Source organism: Leopardus geoffroyi, chromosome B1 (assembly GCF_018350155.1).
Source record: "Leopardus geoffroyi isolate Oge1 chromosome B1, O.geoffroyi_Oge1_pat1.0, whole genome shotgun sequence".
Classification (NCBI taxonomy): domain Eukaryota; kingdom Metazoa; phylum Chordata; class Mammalia; order Carnivora; family Felidae; genus Leopardus; species Leopardus geoffroyi.
Genome location: NC_059327.1, coordinates 177,414,900 through 177,422,841, shown reverse-complemented (window position 1 = coordinate 177,422,841; position 7,942 = coordinate 177,414,900). Strand labels below are relative to the sequence as shown.

The window sequence follows — 7,942 nt, the reverse complement described above, 5'->3', positions numbered from 1 at the left end:
GTAGGCTTTTTTTTTTTTTTTTTTTTTTTTTTTTGCAGGAACATTCCAGGTTTCTACAAATTCTAATAAACCTTGAACTGTCAAATAAAGTTGACTAATAAAAGAGTCAATTAGGTTATGGAAATAAAAATATCATTTAAGACAGAATAATCAGTTGTTGTATTTGTCTGTTGTGAGGATTCAGAAAGATTTGTGGACGTTTTCTTAGATACTGGCTAAGACAATGAAGCTAAATAAGACATTGCAATTTTACATCCTCAAGAGGAATCATATCACTCAATGACGTTTTCCTAGTTGTTGGCCGACTAGATGGGGCGTCCTGAGCCAGGACACTAGATGGGGCGTCCTGTGCTGAGATGCTTCAAAGCTTTGTTAAAAATGTTTGGGTCTTCATGAAGTCCTATTATACCCAAATTTACCAGGAGATTTGGATAGGAATGGGGTTGATGGGCTTCATCATTTATAAAATCAGGAGTGATGATAAAAGAAGTAAAAACTTCGAGTCCTGCACCTGTTCATGGTCATCATTAGCCAGTTTTACTTTGGAGTACACATCGGCTGGAACATCAGTCTGGCTGTAAACCTCAGCAAGCTCTGTTAGATAGGAACATGGAGCATCGCTGTGCCCTTGTAGATGTATTGCTTTCATTTTGGCATGTATAAACGTACCCAGGAAGTGAAAAGAAGAAAGAAAGAAAGAAAGAAAGAAAGAAAGAAAGAAAGAAAGAAAGAAAGAAAGAAAGAAAAAAAGAAAGAGAGAGAGAGAGAGAGAGAGGGAGGGAGGAAGGAAGGAAGGAAGGAAGGAAGGAAGGAAGGAAGGATGGAAGGAAGGAAGGAAGGATGGAAGGAAGGAAGAAAAGGAATCATATCAAAATTGTGGGCAATAGCCTGGGCAGTTTGCTTCTAGAAGTCCTATTTAAACTATTGGATCCAGTTTTAGGTCATTTTAATACTGAAATCTCTCATTGCATGGTTTCCAGTGGCAACAGGAAATTTCAAGAGAACAGGGGACCTGTTTCTGTACTTATTTGGACATTTTCCTAAGCGCAGATAACTTTGTCCGACCTGAAGTGTTATGCCAGAACCAGAAGTGAGTGTAATACAGGGTTTATCTAGTAATCCTGCTGTTTGATAATTCTTTATGCATTTTGCTTGTATATTTATTTCTAACTTATCTATTTCTAAAAATTACTTGAGCCAAGATAAACTTAAAAAACAACTTTATAAAAAAGAAGCCTGGAGGACAGCATAAGAAACTGAGGTAAAAGGTTTATTCTGAGCTTGCTGGTATAAAAGTTAAGATGAAAAAAATATATACATATACAGGTTTATATAACAAAAGGAAGTCTATTAGCTACTCAGATGAGATCATTATTTTCCAGAGATGTCAAGGAAAAAGTCTCAAATAAATGTTTACATACAAATTTTATTAGTGTGTTTAATAATGTTGTTATGTAAGTTCATCAATATGTTAGGTTCAATGAAACTGATTTGCAATTTATTGTGGAGGTTTCTATGCTTTTTCATTATAAAGTTCATTGGATGAAAGGAAAACAGGCATTATACTCCTTTATTCTGTCTCCAGACCACAAAATACGTTGGGGAATATTAAGTACATACCTAGAGCCTAAAATTATAGAGTGAAAGAGATGATTAAAGGCCATAAGTGTTCATTTCCTTGTTATACCAGGTGTCGAAAACACTTCACATAATACTTGGGATTTTTCCTTATGGATATGTTAAATTATTGGCTATGTAGGAAATTTCCATTGGGTCTACTAGGAGATACCTATTAACAGAAAGTAAATCATGGTTGCAGTAATAGTAAGTTTTCTAAATTTTACTTATAAGAAGTAATAAAAAAAAAAAAAGAAAAGAAAGATCAGTTTGGAATTGTTAACAGAAAACCCCATAGTAGCCTTTTGAAAATTTCAAGGAATTTTCCTTTTAATGTTAGTAACTGAACTGGAACACTCATCAGTTTAGTTTCTTTAGGTACTTGTAATATACTCTTTAGTACTATAGGATTTCAGTGATACAGTTGTTTTTTTTTTTTTTTTTTATGAATAAAGTTTATTTTTTAGATAGGTTTTAGATTTACAGAAAAAAAACGAGCAGATAGTAAAGGCTGTCCATAAACTTCCCCACCTCCCCGAGTATAATTTCTACTATCATTCACATATTAGTGTGGCATATTTATGACAATTAATGAACTAATGTTGATATATTATTAACAAAAATAGGGGCGCCTGGGTGGCGCAGTCGGTTAAGCGCCCGACTTCAGCCAGGTCACGATCTCGCGGTCCGTGAGTTCGAGCCCCGCGTCGGGCTCTGGGCTGATGGCTCAGAGCCTGGAGCCTGTTTCCGATTCTGTGTCTCCCTCTCTCTCTGCCCCTCCCCCGTTCATGCTCTGTCTCTCTCTGTCCCAAAAATAAATAAACGTTGAAAAAAAATTAAAAAAAAAAAACAAAAATACATAATCTGTTCAGAATCCCTTAGGTTTTATCTAATGTCCTTTTTGCTCCAGGAACCCATCCATGCTACCATATTTTGATTCATAAACTGGTGCTCTTTGGGGAAAATAAACTGTTGCTCTTTCATTAGCTTTTCATTTAAGGGATTATCTGATATATTTATTCATTTTTGTATTACTCATTACTCTTCATTTCTGTTTGGGAAAAAAATATGTAATTCTTATTCAATTTACATGACTTTGTGGGAATGCCCTAAGTATGTTTCACTTACATACCTGTTATTTTTTCCTATCTTGTATCATTTTATTAAGTACCATTAATTGTGGTGAAATGGTAGGTAATGGTTTTAATATGTTACGTGCATTTGTCTTTCTGATGTGCTTTCATTTTCTGTTGGGAAGCTCTTCTGTTCCTTACTCTCTTTCTGCAGTATTTTTATGTTATCTGACATCATATATATATATATATATATATATATATATACACACACACACATACATATATACATATATATGTATATATACATGTATACATATATACATATATATACATATACATATATACGTATATATACGTATATATGTATACATATATACATATATATATACATATATACATATATACATATACATATATATACATATATATATATGTGTGTGTGTGTGTGTGTGTGTGTATTTATTTATTTATTTATTTATTATGTGAAAATAGTTTTCCCAAACTTATCAAGGTTGCACAAATTCAGAATAGCTACCTCCTTCCTCCTTCATTTCCTCCTCCGGCTTCTGTTCCTCCTCATTTGTCTTTTCAAAGCTTCCTCTTTTGTGGTTTTCATATATATGGCAATTTTCTTTTCTTTCTAAGGTTTCTTGGTTATGTATCCTTCTCCTACTTTTCTTCCTTCCTTTTTTCCTCTTTTATTTGGACCTTAAAATTTCTCCATTCCTATCATCTTTATCCTGATTAGTATTTATTCCTTTACCAGAAATTTCTCTTCAGTGCAAGGCCTTGTTAGGAAAGAGAATATAGTTGGTTGATTTTAAGGATTCACGGCGGTTAGACTCAACATTTTGGGGAGGTTCTTATGAAGGCAAAATGATAATAATAATAATAATAATAATAATAATATTAATAACAACAATGTATTTCAAGTCTGGAAGTGGATCCTAAATAGAAACTCATTCTTCTGACTCTATGAATTAATAATAAGAGATTTTAGCAAGTTGTGTACTAGATAAGATTAAAAAGTAAGTAAGATTTGGAGCACATGGGTGTCTCAGTGGGTTAAGCATCCTACTTCGGCTCAAGTCATGTTCTCACAGTTTATGAGTTTGAGCTCCCCATCAGGCTCTGTGCTGACAGCTCAGAGCCTGAAGCCTACTTCGGATTCTCTCTCCCTCTCTCTCAAACAGGATAGTTACAGACATTTGTATATGTGATTCAGACGTTTCCAGTGAAACAAAGTCTATCACATAAGAGAGATGCTCTCTCTCTAAAAAATAAATAAACATAAAAAAAAAAACTTAAAAAAAAGAAGTAAGATTTACTTAAAATCCTCTACCCATGAAGATAGGATAAAGAATTCTATTAATAATGTCAACACAGGGGCGCCTGGGTGGCTCAGTCGGTTAAACGTCCGACTTCAGCTCAGGTCACGATCTCGCGGTCCATTTCCAGCCCCGCTTTGGGCTCTGGGCTGATGGCTCAGAGCCTGGAGCCTGATTCCGATTCTGTCTCTCTCTCTCTCTCTCTCTCTGCCCTTCCCCCGTTCATGCTCTGTCTCTCTCTGTCTCAAAATTAAATAAACTTAAAATAAAAAAAGCTGCTGAGGATTCACCTCAGTTTAAAAAAAAATATGTCAACACAATATATTAAATTCGTAGTAACAAATTTAATTTAAGGTCACCACAGCTAAGTGATAAAACATAATCTTACCATAGAATATTAAGTTATCTGAACTAATGGAATGAAGACATTTCTTATTGAATGGATAGGGTATAGCATTTATTTTTTTTAAATGTAAATTTAGTATAACTGCAATCAAATTAAATATACCATAATTAAATAAAATATCCTAATTTTTTCATACAAAAAATAAATCAGAGTTTACAGAATAGCCATTAAAAGTGTTAAAACAAATAGACTAGTCAGAGTATAAGATTTACCACATATTAAAATATAAAGTCATTGAAAAGAAAACAATGCAGTCTTATTATAGAAATGGACAAATATGGGGTGCCTGAGCGGCTCAGTTGGTTAAGCATCTGACTTCAGCTTAGGTCACAATCTTGCAGTCTGTGAGTTTGAGCCCCGTTTCGGGCTCTGTGTTGACAGCTCAAAGCCTGGAGCCTGCTTCTGATACTGTGTCTCCCTCTCTCTCTCTCTGCCCTTCCCTCATTTGCTCACTCTCTCTCTCAAAAAATAAATTTCTCTTAAAAAAGAAATGGACAAATATACTTGCAGAACAGGAAAGACGCACGCACACACACACACACACACACACACACACACATATACACACACGGGGGGGGGAGGGAGAGAGATAATTTATATAAATATATATAAATAGAATTAATTATTTTTTTAAATCATGAAACTGTCACAATCACATTTTAATATGCCACATTTTTTTACAGAATTTCTGCAAAAGGATAAAATATATTAAGTTGTTGTTTTCAGGTATTACCAAAAAAAAATCTCTTTGAAAAGTTTTCATTTTAGATAGAAGGACAATTCAAATTAGAGGGACAATTCTTTTCATTTTTATATTAAATAGTAAGAAAACAAGGAAAAAACTTAGCAAAGTTAAGTTTTAATTCCAACTATCAATCAGCTTAACTGTCAAACTTTTTTTATAGATCCTGGGCTACTAAAACTCTTGCATTTTCTAGATAGATTTCCATAAGTTTCAAAGGAATCTAGGAAAATCAATATTGTTAATTGAATCCAATGTTGCTTCCCAAAATATTATAATACTATTATAAAGATTGGAGGGGATAATGAATATTTCTTTGTCAAAAAACATTGTCTGCCTCCTTATATTATTTTAAGATTACCAACTTTGGCCATATACTTTCCATAAGGAAGTTCTAGTTCTTACATAGTACATTTCAAGCTAGGCAATAACCATTTAACATTCTATGGCAAAATTTCAAACAGGATAGTTACAAACATTTGTATATGTGGTTCAGACATTTCCAGTGAAATGAAGTCTATCACATAATTTAAGGAAGATGGGAGTTCATCCATTGTAATAGTGGGGAGGAAGATGAATTAACATTGTTAGATAATTTATTCAGTGAATGGAAACACTTAAAAATGCAATTTTGGAGAAACAAAGATACATTTTGCTTTTTTTTTTTTTTAGTATAAGTTTAACATGCATAAATATTGCATATTTGGAAAGCAGCAAAATACCATGTTCAGAAAATTGTAAGTCTTTTCTATTATTTTAATCATGGTAGTACTCAATCTGTGTCTGGTCTGAAACAATGCTATCATTCTTAGCAATAATTAGGTAAAGGTTGATCAATTAAATGGACATACATAATACTTTTTGGAGAAAGTAATGTGAAAAACAGGAAGAAAAAGAAATTTCTCTAATTATTTAGCAGAATATAGCTATAGGCTAAACAGTAACTTGTGTTCTATTGGAATGGCTAAAAACAAAGATTCACATATAGAGAAGCTGAAGCTGACTGTGATTCGCCCTGTCTTTTACTCTTCATGTCAAATACTCATTTGCTAGAAGTGCATTTGGTATTGTCGTGCAGAGTCTTGCACCGAATTCTAAAGGAAGCGATCTTGTTCTTGAGACATACCCACTCCATTGTTTCCTCTGTTTTCACTCACAGGCACTATAACAGAAAGTAGAGATAAAAACTGTGTCACACTTATATGGAAATTTATCAGAACCCTTCATTTCCCTACTTTTTTATTACCAAGCCCAGAAGTGAAATCACATTAAATGGCATTAACTCAGGTCAATTCATTAACTTGGGAGGCTTAACAAACAGCAACACGTTCTTAACGTACAGAAAGAGGAATGCCCACTTTAGCCATTCCAGATTATATAGTCTTTACACCCCATAGGTATTAAACGATATATACAAACAACAAGCTAGAACATATTGCAGACGGTGGCTTTCTTCAGAGCACGGAAAAATAACAAAGACCTTTCCTGTTCCCATATTTCCACTTGCAGAATAATAGGTAAGGGAAGCTTTTGTGTAATAATCTATGACTCTGGGATAGCTGGGATTGTATTTACGCTTCTTTCCTCTCTTTACTCTTATTCAAAGGCCAATAGTTAGCAGATTTTATTTGAGCTGTAGGGCCTTAGTAATAAAATGTCTTTGGCTGGTGCCCCTTTTGACATTTATGACATGCCAAATCAAACTAGAGTTTATTAAAGCCTTCATGCTCACTGCTTTTATTTTATTCATTTTCTCCATTTTTATAATTTCAGTATTTACAAAAGGCACTTATTTAGTAGAGTTTCTTGATCCATATCTCAACTGCTCAATTTCGTTTTTAACTTCTGACTTGATGTGTTTTTATGGTGTAGATACAGGTGACACATCACAAGAAGTTTGCCACCCCCACTAGGATTTTCAATTTTATGTGATTTTGATAAACCAGAATTACTTTCTGTTATTCTGAAACTGCCCAGCCATTCAACCTCCCAGGGATTTTGCCAAAGAAAAGAGTCACTCTGCAGCTTTCTGCTCTTGTAACCAGGGAGAGTGATTCTAACACAACAGGAATATATGCTGCTATTGTGCTTTTGACCAAATCAGCCCTCTCTCTCCTCCTTCCCTCCCTCCCTCTTTCACTCTTTCATTCCATGAATTATGGTTTCACATTTCCCATTATATGTTAGAATTTTTTCACAGGTTTTTACAAACCTGACACAATCTTCTCCAAGCAATCTAAATTGAAACTCATTTTGAAACATTTCAGGGTGCCTGGGTGGCTCAGTTGGCTGGGCATCTGACTTTGGCTCAGGTCATGATCTCAGGGTTTGTGAGTTCGAACCCCGTGTGGGCTCTGTGCTGACAGCTCAGAGCCTGGACCCTTTTTGGATTCTGTGTCTCCCTCTCGCTCTGCCCCTCCCCTGCTCTCACTCTGCCTGTCTCTCTCTCTCAAAATAAATAAACATTAAAAAAAAATTCAAAAACATTCCTTAGTCTTTTCCTAATCTTGTGGATTTTTGTTTCTGTTGATAGAAAACATGCCCATAGATCAAAATCTCAATGCTAACCTTGACTCTGTCTATTACACAGACTTTGAAAAATCATCTCTGACCTTATCTTCCAACGTCTCCATCCCAATACCTTCTCACAGCATGAATTTTACCCAATGAAACCTTACTACATATGATATAGTTATATGGGCACAAAGACAAACAGGGAATTTTTAATAAGATAGGAGGCTTGAATACAAATTATGTTTTTTGTTCCCATTGT

The 7,942-nt window shown here is 34.4% G+C and overlaps 1 pseudogene; it reads left to right on the top strand.

Annotated features, from left to right (window-relative positions):
* The first annotated feature begins 356 nt into the window (after positions 1-356).
* LOC123583557 lies at positions 357-531 on the top strand (annotated as a pseudogene).
* The last annotated feature ends 7,411 nt before the right edge of the window (positions 532-7,942 follow it).